The sequence below is a fragment of the Capsicum annuum genome, chromosome 11, assembly GCF_002878395.1.
Source record: "Capsicum annuum cultivar UCD-10X-F1 chromosome 11, UCD10Xv1.1, whole genome shotgun sequence".
NCBI classification, from domain to species: Eukaryota; Viridiplantae; Streptophyta; class Magnoliopsida; order Solanales; family Solanaceae; genus Capsicum; species Capsicum annuum.
Window position 1 is genome coordinate 184857590 of NC_061121.1, and position 19043 is coordinate 184876632.

Below are 19043 nucleotides of genomic sequence, written 5' to 3' on the forward strand. Positions count from 1 at the left end.
CCTGGAGTCCATGAATACTCCAAAATGGTAATTAAAAAACTTATTCCTATTGAAGAATGGGGAATTTCGTCAATGACTCAACGATCTATGCCAATGGGACCAATGGGCCAAACACTTGCCAATTTCACTTACTGGGATTATATTAAAGCCTTTTCTCAAGTATTATATTATAATAATTATAAGCACAAACACACTTGGTTCATAAAAATTTATGCTAAAGTATTTGAAAAACCTATCCCAAACTAGTTTATTCAATGGTGGTCTCAACATGGACCTACGGTCAAAAGATTACCTCCAGAATATTCTTCTTTGTATTACTCATGGAAAGAGTCCTCTCCTTTCTTAACCGAATTATATCTTTTAGATCATATTTGTAAAATCGATACTATTGATCAAATGTATTTCTATATAGAATTCTCTATCCCTTGGATCCATCGTTGGTCCATAGAAATAGGCTATGACACTCAACAAATTCCTGCCTTATACCGAACATTTTATTGTAATTTTTGGGACAAATTGCTTCGGAAAGATCCAGAGACTAAACTCACCTATGGTCATGACCAACGGGAGAAAATAGTCAAGAAAATTGCTGAATATGAAAAAACTCCCAAAAAATCAATTTTGGTGGAGGAAAAGAGTCTTAACTATGTTTCTCGAAGAATATCTGCACATGGCGGCAATAAAATACAAATGATAGAAGAATATTTATCAGAGGTCAGAGATAAATTACTTCAAACTGTTGAGCGAAATTCAGACATATCAATAAATAGTACCGAAACAAATACTGAAGATATTACTGATTCACAACCTCCGAAAATTCTGATAGAAGAAGAAGAAATTGAAAAAGCTGAAGCATTCATCAAGAAATGGAAAGGAAAAGACAACACATGACTGATGGATAAGATATAACTGTAGTAATTTCCTCTTTGTAATAGTAAAATCACTGTGCACAGGGACCTATCTATTACTGTGCAAGATTCTCTTTTTTATTATTTATAGGCGCCTCATTCTTGAGAAGAAGCAGCAGTTCAGAAATTCTCTCCTTTTATTTTTCAAAAACTCTCTCTCTCCCCCTCTCTCTCTTTGTAATATATTCAAGAATTAAATAAAGAAGAAGCTACTGGTTTACTACTATTTCAGTTTGGTTCCCGGCTAGTCAGGTACATATCTCTTTACTACTTATATTCATTTACTTAAACTTCTACCATAGTTCAGCCGTGACTATGTCCGGCTAAAAAATTTTCTTATATCTATGTTGAAGATCTAACTTCGTTGACATGTTAACTATGAAAGCTCCAGACTCTATCAAAATATAAAAGAATCTTTTTAATTTCTTGACTTGGTTCCAAAATGGAGGTACAATCGAGTTCAATAATACACTTATGTTAACCTTGTCTCTGTGACGCCGTCTAGTAAGTTGTGCTTCTCTAGCCTGTATTGTTGAGAAAAGGGCGAATTTTTGCACAATTAGAACTTCTAGACACACAGGTTTAACATAAGGTTATTGAATCTCTGACAGGCCCCATGTTTGGGTAAAAGAGTCCATACAGTCATAAAACTACTTAAGATTCTTTTCTATTTCGGTTGGTGCTTTGGTTCGGTCTTCCGACTTAGGCTTAAGAGTGCTAGCTAAGCTCTAAAAATTAATTGATGTATCTTTTCAACCCAAAAGATAGACGTAAAAAGAGGCTTGAGTAACTTTTAAGTATATAATATTAAAATATCTAATAGAGTAAATTTTAAATTGTTAGATGAAATTTGGGGATAGTTATTACTTTTAACTTTTAAAAAAGAAAATTCATCACGTTGTTGTGGAGAATTATTAGGAATGTTTTAGTTATTAATTTTAAAATTCAAAAAATAAAATGCATTAGTTAAGATTGCAGAGATTTTTTAGGATTGGTTTAATGCCCCATTTAATCAAACACTTTTTTTCTAAAAGAAAATAATTGAAAGATTTAAAATTAAAATTAAAATAATAACAATAGTAAATTAGAATCTTGAATTTAAACTATAAGATAATTATAATATTTTAAAATCTTATCTTTCTAACAAACTGACATCACATTCAAACTATAAGATAATCTTAATATTTTAAAATCTTATCTTTCTAACAAATTGACATCACATTCAATTTTGAATTTGAACTCTTACTATTTCATAATAATAATAATCTATAAATAAATAATAATATAAAATATAGTTGAATTTATTCATTTATATATTAAAACTTAAAGATAAAAAATATTATCATTAATAATAATAATAATGATAATAATTGAAAAACAAATTGCAGTAGTGGTAGTACATATGGACTATTCCAAAAGTAGATAAAAAAATCATTTATGAATATGGCTTTCTTGATAAATTTAAATATAAGCAGATAATAAAAACCTCTGAACAATCTATTGCTTTAAATGCTGACGAACAAACTATAAAATTAATGAATAAAAAAGATATTAATACGTTTAAAAATCAGTATAATTTTATGCATATTGGTTTAGTGCAAATTGCTTTTAAACCTTTAACCTTGAAAGGTCTTCCAGAAACATTTCTAGCTGTATTACGTGATGCTAGAAATTTAAATTTCAAACAATAGCTGATGGGATCTATAGAATCCATCCTTGTTTATGGCCCTATATATTTTAACACTCAGCCAAACTTACAATTATCTTTGACTGATATGAATATTCTTGATGCTTTAACCTTAAATGTGAAAACTCATGGCTATAATTATGCACTTGGATCTGAACTTATATATTTGTCTTATCGTATTTATTATCGTTTATTATCTAATTTAAATCCTTGATGTAAATTGATCGAAGATGCTTCTGGTTATACTATGCTTATCGAAACCAATTTTGCAAGATCCAAGTTCACTACGAGGAGACCTATTAGATGGGATGGGATTAATTTTTCAAAAACATAGATTTTAAATTTGGTCATTTCTCCAAAACAACTTGCGGAGGATGTGACAAATTCCGAGTTAACTCATGTAACTCAAAATTCAGACGGAAGAATTTGTCTCCAATTTGATGATAATTTTACCGTTTATAATCGAAATTCCTTTTCTATACCTAGAATGTTACCTGCTATGTATTATATCTCTCCAGTTGAACCAGTATATGGTCCAGCTAGAAGTCGTGCTGCATCTTTACATACTTTAAATTCTGTAGGTTCGCATATTCCATTCAAAAATATTGTAAAAATTAAAATCAATCCTAAAACAAATATAGTTCAATATAATGACACTATTCCAGATAGGGATAACACCACTCCCTTCGAAATGGAGTTTGATGTTAATTCTTATTTAATCATGATTCCACACCTAATTGATTTTAGCCCTGGGTCACAGGCAAAAAATTATATTAAGAAGGGTTTTTTTTTTGTGAAAAAATGGAACATGTTTAGGACATGGTTTTTTGAAACTTATAGTCCTGATGAAATGAAAAATATTTCTGAAGATTTCTATGAAATGTGTGCATTACATAATCAAATTATTTGTTTTGTGCCATGGTTTATATCTACATATCTGCCGTTATATATAAAACTTATTAAGAGATCGTACCAAGATGCAAATGGCACGATCACTCAGGACATTTACCCTCTTCAATCACCTTTCATATTACCGAATAATACAGGAATAACTTTGTCTGCTTTTCAAAAATTCATTGATAATGAAGTTGGAAAAATCACTATTTCAGAAATAAATAGTCTAATTGCTCAAAATAATTATTTGAGTCTTTATGTGAAAGTTCTTGGAGAACATATTTCTTTTCTTGATAAAAACTAGATATCATGACAGATTTGATTAAGAAGCTAAGCGATAGTCAAAAGTCATCTGATATTGCTTCTACCTCAGAATGCAAAACAGAAGATTTGACAGCTAGGCCTCATGTTCAAAGACCTCCTGATATTCAAGGATTTGAAAAACCCTCTGATTTAGAACGGCTTGAAAAATTACTTAAAAAGAAATTTGCTAGTTTAAATATAAAACCCATGGATCTGTCCAATAATTTTGCTAATGCTATTGGATCTCTTTCTAATAATTTTTAAGATATAAAGTCCACTCCAATTTCGAACATAGGGGCGAAAATACACTCAGAGAATTGGTAAACAACCGGGGAAAAAATATATTGATATTCCCCGTATGAAAACTGCCTATTATCCACGATCAACTCCTCAGGATGTTCTGATAGAGGAAAGTGAGTGGTCATTGACAAACACGTCATATAGTGGAGATCATATATATGAATAGAACTTAGATGGATTATTTGAAAGACAATTATCTATATTAGTCCATCACATGCTAATGTATGCTACTATATGCAAAATAATTGTTGCAGGTTTTACTGGCCAACTTGTGGCTGGTGGGACAATTTTCTTTCTAACGAAGAAATAAATAGAATTTTTGAAGCCAAAAATATGTTGCCAGGTATTGATAACCTAGGTAGAGAATTACCAGAAGGTAGAGAAGATGTTGTATATACCCTTATGCTAACTATTATTCAACAATTTGGAGGTAGATTTACCAACCAACATGAAAATACTCGTACCCTCTTAAATGGCCTTAGGTGTAAACATTTAGGAGAATTCAGATGGTACAAGGATACTTTTATTAGTAGAGTTATGGATCTACCCGAATCTAGATTTGAACATTGGAAGGCTAGATTCAAAGATGGTCTTCCACCTCTTTTTGCAGAAAGGGTTAAAAAATCTATCAAGGGTCAATATGGTGTCATTCCTTGGACAGATTTCACTTATGATCAGCTTATAGCAACTTGTATCGAAGAAGGTCTAAAAATTTATAATGAGCTAAAATGGTCTAGACATATTAAGCTTGATAGGATTAAAGAAAGATCCCAATTAGGTGATTTCTGTGAATAATTTGGAATGAAAAATCCTGCTTCTGCCTCTAGAAAAAGGGGTCATAGACATATAAAACTCAATGACCCAAATAAACCCTATAGAACAAGGAGATCTAGACATAGATCCAAAGAAGAGAGTGAAGTTAGAGAAACCCATCGTAAGTCTACTAGATTTACGAAAAATATGTCTAAGAGAGACTTAGCAAAGATCAAGTGTTACAATTATGGTCAATTTGGTCATATTGCTCCAAATTGTAAACTTCAAAAACTCAAGTCCTTAGGACTTTCTGATGAGATTCATGATAAGGTCTATGGTTTGTTATATACTTCAGGTTTTGAATTTAATTATGAATATGAATCTGAATCTGAAAATGATATTGAATTACCTGATTCAACTGACAATGAGAATCATGAAAAAGCTAATGCTAATGCTTGCACTGATTGTAATAATAATGTTTGTGATTGTGATGATGCTTTTTATAAATTGCAATCTCAGTTTGAAGATTTAGATTTAAATGTTCAAACAATTACTGCTGATAGTGCTTTAGAATTATTAAAAGAAGTGACTGATGAAAAGCTTCTTCAAAAAAATATTGATCTTGCTTCTTCACAACCTAGCACTTCAAAGTCTACTGATAGAAAATATGTTAAGAAAAATACTGAATCTATTATCGATATTATGCCCTACTCTTTAACTGAAGTCAATAGACGTCTTACCATCAATCAAACACCTGGTAAAGATACGTCTCTTGATGATTTGAAAATATAAGTTGATAATTTGAAAAAAGAAATTATTTCTTTGAAACAAAATCAAATGATTTTTGATCATAGAATTTCAAATATTGAAAATATTTCTCAAATTGATATTATTTCCAGTTCCAAAGGAAAAAAAAAATTGCTAAAAATTCTAACAATCAAATTATTCGTGATATTGATGCAAAAAATGATTTCTTTTTGGGTATGATGCAAATTGTTACTGCCCATAAATGGTATATAAATTGTACTATCTTGATTAATAATGAATTTTCTGTAAATGATATGGTTATGATTGATAGTGGTGTTGATGTTAGTTGTATTCAGGAAGGATTAATTCCAACCAGATATTTTCAAAAAACAACGCATATAGTCAAATCTGCATCTGGTCATTCTCTTGATATTAATTATAAACTACCTCATGCACATATCTGTAGAAATAAGATTTGCATTCCGGATTTTTTTTTCTTAGAGAAAAATCAATTATATTCTCCTATTATTTTAAGAATACCGTTTATAAATGCAATTTATTCTTACATGCATATTGATGCGAAGGGCTTTAAAGCTACCTATAAAAACCAAGAAATTTCTTATCCTTTTGTTACAGATCCGGTAATAAGAGACATAAATGCTTTGATTAATATGAAGCAAAAACGTGTGAATTTCTTACAAATTGAAATAATGAGTATGAATGTTCAAAACACAATGAATTCTGTAAAAATTCAAGAAAAAATAAAATTGATATCTGACAAATTGATTGTGGATATTTGTGCTGATCACCCAAATGCTTTCTGGAATCACAAAGAACATGTGGTTACTCTTTCTTTTGAAGATGATTTCAGAGAAGATAGTATTCCAACAAAATCTAGACCCTGCCAAATGAACAGAAAGTTAGTAGAATTCTGTAAAAACAAGATTGACAATCTCTTACAAAAGGGTCTCATAAAACCTTCAAAATTCTCTTGGTTTTGCACTGCATTTTATGTTAATAATGCTGCAGAAAAAGAACGAGGTATGCCCAGACTTGTTATTAATTATAAACCTCTTAATAAAGTTTTAAAATGGATTAGATATCCAATTCCCAATAAGAAGAATTTATTATCTAGATTATATGGTGCCAATATATTTTTAAAATTCGATTTAAAATTTGAATACTAGCAAATTCGATTTTTTAAAGAACACACTTATAGAACTATTTTTAATGTGCCTTTTGGTCAATATGAATGGAATGTTATGCCTTTTGGTCTGAAAATGCTCCCTCTGAATTTCAAAAAAACATGAATGATATATTTAATCCATACATGGACTTTACAATAGTGTATATTGATGATATCCTTGTGTTTTCTAAAACAATAGAATTACATTTCAAATACCTGAATATTTTCAAACAAATTGTAATGTAAAATGGCTTGGTCATTTCTAAACCTAAAATGTGCTTATTCCAAACTAGTGTTTGATTCCTAGGACATAATATTTGTCAAGGAGAAATCGAGCCTATCCAAAGGGCTATGGACTTTGCAGAAAAAATCCCTAATATTATTACCGACAAAACTCAATTACAAAGATTCTTAGAAAGTCTTAATTATATTTCTCCTTTCTATCAAAACTTGTCTCATGATTTAGCTCCTTTGTATGATAGACTAAAAAAGAATCATAAAGAACCTTGGATGACTTTTCACACTAATCTAGTCAAAATGATTAAAAAACGTGTCAAGACTTTACCTTGTTTAACCTTAGCAAATCCTACTTGGTTAAAAATAGTCGAGACTGATGCTTCTAATATTGGTTATGGAGGAATACTTAAACAAATAAATCCCCATAATAATACTGAACGTCTCATTTGTTTTCATTTTGGAAAATGGTCTGAAAGTCAAAAAAAATATGTTACTGTGGCCCATGAAATGTTAACTATTATTAAATGTATTTTAAAATTCCATGATGATCTATATAATCAAAAATTTATAGTAAGAACGGACGCCCAATTAGTCAAATATATGTTTGTCAAAGATTTTAAATACGATACTTCAAAGTTAATTTTTGCAAGGTGGCAACCTCAATTAGCCCCTTTTGATTTTGAAATACAATACAAGAAAGGTAGTGAAAATTCTTTACATGACTTTTTATCTAGGGAATATTTAAAAGGTTAAATGAATTTTTATACTTACTTTCTGAAAAAACAATAATTACTATAATTAAGTGTATTCCTCTAAATAAAGATATTCATTTTATTATACTGGAAAAATCATTCATGATATGATAAGAGAAGATTTATTCCTTCCAAATTTTGAAGACATAAGAGATGAAATTGATTAGGATGATATTGATTCATCATTTGATAAATACTAATTTTCAGTGCAGTATTGATCCACATTGGCAGATAACCAGCGGTCGAGAAAAAAAGGTAGAAGCTAAGGATGGAGATACTCTTCCTCTAGGGGAAGAAACTCCCCTTCATTATCATATGCTTCTTCATCATCCAGTTTCCCAGTTTTGCAAAGGGGAAATATGAGTTTAATTAATGCAAGAATTATGTAGATCACTGAATTGTTAAAAACTCTGCATATGAGCACTTCGATCCATCTAGAAGACATTTTAGAAGATCATCCCTTATATGAGCAACTGCAATCTTATATTTCTGCTAAGCAAGCCGATTTATTTGCTTCAGTTGCCAAAGTAAACTCTGCCGATAGGCAAAGTTACAAAAAACTTGAAGATCGAGAATTAATAGTTCTCATAGAAAACTCTCAGCTATGTAAACAAAATGATCCATGGAAGCTCCTCTAAAAACACTTGTTAACTAACCTCTATTTTGCAGGAGAATCTTATAAGACAAGAACGTTTTATCAATCAATACTAGTGTCTACTGGGAGTATTGAAATAGAGCACCACCAAATGGGTGAAACAACTCCAGATGTTGGTGAATATTCCAAAATGGTTATTAAAAAACTCATCTCGATAGAAGACTGGGAAACCACCTCCATGACAGAAAAAGCCATGACAACGAAAGGATCAAGAATTGCCTTCACTTATTGGGACTATACAAAAGCCTTTACTCAGATATTATATTATAAAAATATTAAACATAAACATACTTGGTTTCTAAAGATCTGTTCTAAAGTCTTTGAAAACCCAATTCCCAATTGGTTTATTCAATGGTGGTTGTATCATGGCCCTACCGTTAAAATACTGCCAGCAGAATATCTGCTTCTTTACAAAGAATGGGCTAAAGTATCACCATTCTTAATAGATTTATATCACTCGGACCACGTCTGCAACTTGGATAAATCGACCAAATGTGTTTCTTTATAGAATTTTCCATTCCATGGATACATAAATGGAGTATTGAATTTGGTTACACGAAAGAACAAACACCCGGACTCTATAGGGTATTCTATACCAATTTTGGAGAAAAACTAACCAGAAAGTACCCCCTCACTAAAATCCCGCATGGACGAGACTTGCTCGAATCTATTAATAGAAAAATCGTCGAATACGCAGAGCTCCATAAAAGAAAGTCATGGACAATAAAAATCTAAGTTATATCTTTAGAAGAATCTCTGTCCATGAAGGAGACAAATTAGAATTGATTGAAAATATTTAGAAGAAGTCCGAAAAAATTTGATAAAAACTGTGGAACAATGTTCGGATACTTCTATGAAAAGTCTTACAAGTGAAGAAACTGAAGATATCCAAGAATCTCAGCCACTACCGCCAGAAAATATTCTCAATAACGAAGAAATTGAAAAAATTGAGGAATTACTCTACCAGATAAAAAGAAAAGACACGATGTGATAAGAAGGACCCATCTACTAAGTCATTTTTACTATGTATGGGACCAGGATGTAGGGCCCTTTGTAATAATAAAAACATCATGCGCTACTGTGCACAGATTCTTTTTATTTCTATATATATAGACGCCTCATTTGTTAGAGAGTTAGTAGAAAAATTTTCTCTTTCATTTTCTCTCTCTAAGTTTGCTCTCCCTACTCTCCTTCCCTCTTGTATAATAGTTCAAGGCTTTAATAAAAGAAGGCAGCTATCCGACATTTACTGTTCCGGTCCTGCACTCGGCCACTTATAAGGTATTTATTTCTTTTTCTTCTAAAGTACTTTTAATACTTCTTCTTCCTTTCTAGCCGTGACTATGTCCGGCTAAAAAAACTTCTCATGCCTATGTTGGAAATCTAACATCTCTTACTAGATAATTATGAAAAATTCAGACTTTATCAAAATATGAACGGATTTTTCTATAGTTTCTTGACTTGTTCCAAAATGGTGGTACAGTCGAAATTTAATATGATTTATGTTGGTTTTGTCTCTGTGACTACATCCAGTAAGTTGTGCCTCTTTAGCCCGATAACATTGAAGAAAAGGGCGACCTTTTGCATAGTAAGAACTTCTAGACACATGGGTTCAACATAAATATATTAAACAACTGACAGACCCCTTGTTTAGGTAAAAGATTATATCTTCCATGCAGTCATCAAGCTATTTAAATTCTTTTATATTTTGATTGGTGTTTTGGTTCGGTATTCCGAATAAGACTTAATCCGATGCTTATAAGTTAGTCTGCTAGGCAAAGCGGCTTATCCCTGCCTCTTCAGATCCTGCTTGTATGGTATCAGACATTTGATTATATAAAAAAAATCCCCATTTGTTAAGATTTTGAGTCACATATTTAGCTTTTAAAAGCTAACTTTTGCTATCATTTTTATACTATTGTTTTATTAAAATAAATGTTCATATTATTATTTTTTTAATTGTATATGATACTAGAATGTTAAGTATCACGTAACATTTTATCAGATCATGTTTAAAGAAAAAATATAAAATGTTATAATTAAAAGATAAAGTTTAATTGATACCTAAAATGCATGTTTTTCTTTATTGCAAGATTTTTAAACTTGAAGAACAATAAATGAAAAGAAAAAACATAAAAATTTAGTTTGTACCGTAAAAATATATAAGTCTAAATTCAATTTAATTTAATTTAATTTGTCTATCCATTAGATAACATATTCATTTTTAAATTCAAATTTCATTACAGATTAACTCTTTATTAGATAAACTTAAAATTCAATCAATTTGGTTATCTTGTTGTTTAAACTCATTAATTTTGAAAATAAAATCAACATTCAGACTATTATTATGTAACCTATGATGTGTTGAAGGTCCCCTTCATGGATTGTATATGAGCCCGATATAGCTTTGTATATTTCTTTTCTCCACCATATTTATACGTTTTTATCTTTCTCACAAATAAATTGTACTTATTTAAAATTTTTCATATGCTTTTCCCTTTTTGTTCTCTTTTATGTTTTTTTCATCAGCTTTTAGTTTACAAGATTTTTAAACTTGAAGAATAATAAATGAAAAAAAACACATAAAATTTTAGCTTGTACCGTAAAAATATATAAGTCTAAATTCAATCAAATTTAATTTTATTTGTCTATCCATAAGATAACATATTCATCTTTAAATTCAAATTTCAATACAAATTAACTCTTAATTAGATAAACTTAAAATTCAATCAATTTGGTTATCATATTATTTAAACTCTTTAGTTTTGAAAATAAAAAATGAAATTAAACTCATAAATAAATTAAAACAAGAAAGAAAATATATTATTGAGGAATATTATGATTTTGAAGCGAAATTAAAAGATATTGTCTCATAGATTTTAGATTATCCCAACATTAAATATAATTTTTGACGTTGTTAATTCATTATAATCTAATAAAGCTGAATTTTGAAAAATTAAACTAAAAGATTATTTTAAATTTAATATAAAACAGTAGAAATTACATATTTATAGGTTACATAAATGTATATAGAAATCATTTATGATATTGACAATTATTTTTTTGATATCATAAATTTATATTTATGTGATAAATCTTAATTTTTGATAATTAAAAATTTATATTTATGTTATTTTTAATTGATAAATTGGATTGCTTTATTCTTCATGTCTCAATATTCAAATGTTTTAGATCATATTTTGAGAAAATACTTTTTTAATTATAACGAGCAAAGTCTTAAAGTGAGTATACCAAGTAATTATAATCCTAAAAAATAACGAAATTAATGAATATTTGAATATCAAATATAAGTAATTTAGATTAGAAACTCAACAATCTATATTTTGAAAAAGAGAAGAAAACTCAACTAGCATGACGTGTAATACAATACAAGAATCACTTTAAAGTTAGACCAGAAAGAAGTAGTTAAAGAAAATATGAAAATATGTATTTGATCATTAAAGAAAATAAAGAAAATATGAAAACTAATTTTTTTTTTATAATTACATGATTTTCTTTACTCATATAAATTTGATTAAAAGTACGGGGAGGGAAAATATTAACAATCTAATATTTTTAAATTGTGGATGATTGTTTTTTACTCATTTAAATTTGATTACAAGTGGGAGAGTAGGGTGGGAGAAATATAAACAATATAATATCTTTAAATTGTGAATAATATAATTAAAAAAATATGAAACATATGTGTGTATATATATATTATAATTACATGATTTTTTTCATAAAGATTTGGTCAGAGGTAGGGGCAGAATTTTTTTTAAAAACAAATTGAGGGGTGAGGGTGGAGGCGGGGATGGGATTTTTTTTGAAAGACAAATTGAGGAGTGGGGAGGAGATGGTGGTAGGGGTGGGAGATAGGTGAGGATAGAGAAAAAAATTATTTTGTTTTTACATTTTATTGAGAAACAATATCATAATTGATTTTTGTTTTTTAAGATAATAAATTTAATATGCTCTAACAAGACATCTCAACATGAATATTAAAAATATTCTCCGCACGTCTCGCGGGTACGTACACTTATAAAAACAATAATAATAATACCAAATAAATTCTAACTATTTTATTTAATAATAATAATAATAATCTAAATATTATATACATAAAAGAAAAACTAAAACAAGACAAGATGCCAAGTGACAACATATTAAAATAGTCACATGGCAGTTTTTAGGACAAAATTAGAGATCTATATCTCTCTCTATGTAAAAGCAAAACTAAAACAAAACAAGATGTCAAGTGACTCTCTCTACATATAAAAACAAAATTAAAACAAGACAAGATGTCAAGTGACAACATATTAAAATAGTCATGTGGCGCTTTTTAGGACAAAATTAAAAAATATTTTAAGACAAAGTTAAATATATTGTAATAAAAATTTTGAATTGAAAGATTAAGTATTTGAATTTGAAATACATTATCTTAATAACTAGAAACTCATAATTGAAGAGTTCTAATAGACTATTACTATTTCAAACTTATCTCTTTTATAATTTAAATATTATTATATGTATATATATATATATATATATATATTTTCCTATTACTATTACTATTATTATTATTATTATATTTTGTTTTTGCTATTACTATTACTACTACTACTACTACTACTATTATAATTACTATTATAATTTTTTTGTACTATTACTATTACTATTATTATTATTATTATTATTATTATTATTATTACTTTACTTACTAATGTATATTTTTTACTATTATCATTACTATTATTATAAATATTATTATTATTATTATTATTGTAATATTATTATTATTATTATTACTATTATTACTTTACTTTACTACTATATATAATTGAAGGTTGGGGTGACTACAAAAGGTAGTTCAGTAATTTTAGTCATCCCAACCTTTACTTGTATATAGTAGTAAATAAAATGGTTACACATGCATGTGATTTTTTTTCTTATATTTATTGGTTTTGTCCTCACTTTTATTGTGCAATAAAATAGTTACACATGCATATTGCTTTTTTCTTATATTTATTTATTTTCTTTTTGTGTAGTACACAAATCCTTCATTTATAAGTAATTATATAATATTATTATTATTACTATTATTACTTTATTTTACTACTATATATAAGTGAAGGTTGGGGTGACTACCAAAGGTAGTTCGGTAATTTTATTCACCCCAACCTTTACTTATATATAGTAGTAAATAAAATGGTTACACATGAATATGGTTTTTTCTTTATATTTATTAGTTTTGTCCTCATTTTTATTGTGCAATAAAATGGTTACATGTGCATATTATTTTTTCCTTATATTTATTTATTTTGTTCTCATGTATTATTTTAATAATATTTTTATTTAAACCTATGTAATTGAATTATACAGGGTAGTAATTTTTTATAAATATTTTTTGGTTCCTTATTAAATTACTTGTTTTTATATCCCAAGGGTATTTTGATAATTTTATGGTGCAATAAGATGGTTACACATGCATATTGCTTTTTTCTTATATTTATTAGTTTTGTCCTCACTTTATTGTGCAATAAAATGGTTACACATGCATTTTGGTTTTTTCTTATATTTATTAGTTTTGTCCTCATGTATTATTTTAGTAATATTTTTATTTAGACATTTGTAATTGAATTATACACGGTAGGAATTTTTTATAAATATCTTTTTGTTCCTTATTAAATGACTACCAAAGTATTTCGGTAATTTTATGGTGCAATAAATATTTCAAAATCGACGTATGTCTCCTCAACTTATATATTTGAAACTTTCAAATGAGACCTGCATCATGTGTTTTTCCAGGAATGTCCAAATGAAAGACGTGCCGCCAACTGTAGTTGTAACAATCTAACTAGATTTTTATCGACTTATATAATTACTTTTGTATTGGTTGGACCAATCTAGCAAGCTCAATTTTGTTTCACACTGAATGTATATATTATGTTAACATTGGTTTAGTACTACACTTCTTTTTTTTTTTAACTCCTATTCTAAACAATTAAAACAATTAGAAAATAATCTTTCCCAAAGTTGAATCTCTTTTGTACATTAGTGTTGTCAAAATGCCTGTGCCTTGCATTGACACGAGTATCTAGTATATATATAAAAGCAAAACTAAAGAAAGACAAAATGTTAAGTGGCAACATATTAAAATAGTCACGTAGCAGTTTTTAAGACAAAATTAAAAAATATTTTAAGACAAAGTTAAAAATATTTTAATAAAAAATTTGAATTAAAAGATTAATTATTTGAATTTGAAATATATTATCTTAATAACTAGAAGAGAGTTTATTTAATAATAATAATAATAATAATAATAATAATAATAATAATAATTATAATAATAATAATAATAAGAAATAAATAGTAGTAGTAGTAATACATAAGTTGTATGCTTTTAATTTAAAAAAAAGTGGCAATTTTTAGGACAAACTTCGATAGTGTTGTAATAAAAAAATTTAATTAAAGTATATTAAATATTCGTATTTAAAAATATTAAGCTTGTAGAAGCATTGAAAAAATTCATTATCTTAAAGTTAGGAACACATAGTTGAAAAGTACCAAATAAATTCTAACTATTTCATTTAATAATAATAATAATAATAATAATAATAATAATAATAATAATAATAATAATAATAATAATAATAATCTATATATTATATATATAAAAGCAAAACTAAAACAAGACAAGACGCCAAGTGGCAAAATATTAAAATAGCCACGTGACAGTTTTTAGGAAAAAATTAAGAATCTATATATATAAAAGCAAAACTAAGACAAGACAAGATGTCAAGTGTCTCTCTCTCTCTCTATATAAAAGAAAAACTAAAACAAGACAAGATGTCAAGTGACAACATATTAAAATAGTCACGTGGTGATTTTTAGGACAAAATTTAAAAATATTTCAAGATAAAGTTAAATATATTTTAATGAAAATTTTGAATTGAAAGATTAAGTATTTGAATTTGAAATATATTATCTTAATAACTAGAAACTCATAATTGAAGAATTCTAATAGACTATTACTATTTCAAACCTATCTATCTATCTATCTATCTGTCTGTCTGTCTGTCTATTTATCCATCTATCCATCTATCTATCCATGTATCTATCTATCTATTTATCCATCCATTCATCCATCCATCCATCCATCCATCCATCTATCCATCCATCCATCCATCCATCCATCCATCCATCCATCTGTCTGTCTGTCTATCTATCCATCCATCCATCCATCCATCCATCCATCCATCCATCCATCCATCCATCTATCTATCTATCTATCTATCCAATATTTGTAGTCCCGATAGAGGGAATTGATGTCCTGAACAACCTCTCTTATGAGGAAATCCCAGTCAAAATTTTTGATTCTCAGGTTCGCATACTAAGGAATAAAGAGGTTCCTCTAGTCAATGTTCTTTGGCGAAATTAGTCCGTTGAGGGAGCTACCTTGGAAGCAGAAGCAGATATGCGGACCAAGTATCCTCACCTATTCTCCACAAACTCAGACTAAGTTTAAGGTAATGGTTTTCCTTGAATTCATTCAGTTCCATGCTCAGATTACCTTTACAACTCTATATTAGTTTAGTTGCATAGAATTCTCATATCATGCATACCTTTATGAAATAACTCAGTCATGTGTTATATTTTCAGAACTCAGTTATGCTTCCATTATGTATGTTCAGTATGATAACTCAGTATATCAGTACTTTCAGTCATGTAATTATGCTTCAGTTGTGCATGTTCAGTATATATAAATTCAGTCTATCAGTATTCTTAGCTTAGTCAGTCTCATTCGAGGATGAATGTTCCCAAGGGGGAGATATTGTAAGACCCCACAAAATTCTAAGCTTAACTCAGTCTGTTAAAGCTTTAAAAGAGGTCCCAAACTTAGAAATTTTAGCTAAGTGTTTATACTTAGAATCATTTTTAGCCTTCATAAATTGGCGATCCTATTTTACGACCCTTAAGACCTTAAAACATCAATTCTTGGATTGAATAATGATCAGGTGGGTCAATAGGTCACTCCGGGTGAGTTTTAGATTTTTCGGACCTCGTTTGAATCATATTCAGGTGACCCAAACAGTGGGTCGATGCGATCGTGATGCATTGCATCACCCATCGCGTCGATAGATAATTTTTCCCCAGATTTTAGTGCATTTCTATTAAACCAATGCAAACTCTACGTAGTGCGTTGGTGATCGCATTAATGCCATTAATGTGGCGCATCGGTATGCACATCGCTGGGCATGCTTTTTATTTATTAAAAGACCGCATCTAAAGGGGTAATTGGGTTATTTTCCACCCATATTCAGCCCCAAAAACATGAGATTAAATCATTCATAGGGAAAAAACACTCACTTTATCTCAAATTTCTCTCAAGAATAAATCCTAGGGCTTTTGATTTCAAATTTAAACTAGAAGAACTCACCATCAATCTTCACGAATTCAAGCATCAAGGCATGTTAGGTGTTCATCCAAGAGTTTCCTTCCACCCTTGGAGTTCAAGAATCCCTTTTAAATTATAAGTTGGCTTCTCTCATGAAATTTATGTTGAATGTGATTGTATTCATGATTATGGTGTAGTTGGGTTTGTAATCCATGATTAATTGCAAGTTTCTTGAGAAATAAATAACATGTGTATGTGTTGTTATATGGTTTCATGTTAAAAGCCCTTGAATTTGTGAGTTTGGAATTTTGATCATGATGCTTACATGTTGTAGTATTGTCATGTGTATAAGTTATGCTTCCCAAGTGTTTGATGAATTATTCATGTGAGTCGAGTAATGAAATCATATCATGTTAACATGTATACAAGTTCATGCCATGCAAGTGTTTGCTAAAATGCCTCAATGAATGCATTGTGAGAATGTGTCTAGCTATCATGTCTTCCAGATTGTGATATGTTTTACAATTGATGTTATCGAGTCTTGGGGGTATCTAATACCCAATAATCTAGCTGATTACCTAGAATAACAGTAGCTTCAGAATAGTCTCGATAAAGTCACGCCCAGTAGTACTCAGATAGATAATAGAACTCAGTACATCACCCAGTTAATAGAACTCAGAGTATTCAGTCAGTTATCAAAGCTCAGTAAACTTAGTCTAGTTCAGATAGAGTGCATGATCAGTAACTGTTCAGTAAAGCCTACTACAGTCTAGAAATCAATTTAATGTCTTTTCAGTTAAGAGTAGGAATTAGCACCGAGTGAACCCAGGGATGGGGGCATTACTGTTAGTAAAGTGTTTGACCCTTAGTAGCAATCACTGTGTTACAGAACTACGTAGCCAGTGTAGTTTGAGATGTTTTCCTACAAGTCTAGGGTTAATACATCTCGTATGAGTTTTCCTGCTAGCGAGGGTTGACGAAAGAGCTTCCTTCAGAGAGGGTTAACTGATAGCCATTATTAGTATCCCTTGGCAAGGTACTAACACCCTTCCAACTAGGGTCACAGGTTGGAACCCAACTCAGTCATACTCGATATATGTCGGTTAGATGAACACTCCCACAATTTTAGTTTCAGTTTCAGTATAAAAACCTTAGTTTAATTTCAGAATCAAGATTGTCAGATATAGTCACCCAACTCAGTACAGAACTCAATTCAGTTCTACGGAATTAGGCTGGTAAAAAATAGTCACTCAGTTAACATTAATTTAGTATCAGTAAACTCAAATATCAATCATCCAGTCATCAGAATTCAGTACCCAGCATTAACATAATCTCAGTTACACCATGCGTAGTTATGTGCATATCATTGCATAATCAGCATTTGCAGTAGTTTTAGCTATACATGTACTCTCATTCAGTTATATTCATGCCATTTAGTCAGTTATTGTTCATGCATATAAACCCATGCATTCAGCCTTACCTCCCTTAGCATACCAGTACATTCCAAGTACTGGTGCATACCTTTCTTTTGTGCTATGATGTCTTATATCATAGGTTCAGATGCATGGGCTCCTGATTATACTTAGCAGCCCAAGCTATCAGCAACAAACTTAGTGGTGAGTCCTCATAGTCTGAGGACAGAGTTGTTATTTTAGTATTTTTAGTATATTTTCAGTAGTCGAAGTTAGTTGGGACTTGTCCCATCAACTCCACCTTTAGACAGTTAGAGGCTTTTGGACTAGAGTATTTAAACACAGATGTTTAATTTACAGTCTTTGGATTTCATTTTTGAACCTTATGACAAATTCTACCTAATTTCCGCATTATACAGTATTATTATTATTCAGTGGTTGCAGCATGTACCAGTCATAGATTAGCTTGTGGTCCTTCAGTATTATGAGCATCATATGGTATTCGGGGTGTAGACTTGAGGCGTTACATAAGTAAAAAAAGTCAATTTTTAATGCTGTAGCTACTGCTTCAGGGGTTGATAACCTAGGAAGAGCCCTAGTTGAAAATAGGGAAGATGCTATTTATACACTCGTGCTTATAATTTTGGAATATTTTTATGGTAGATTCACCAATCAGTACGAAAACATTCGTATTCTCTTGAATGGGCTTAGATGTAAGACCCTAGGAGAATTTAGGTGGCATAAGGACACCTTTTTAAGTTGGGTCATGGAATTACCCAAAAATAGATATGCACATTGGAAGGCCAAGTTT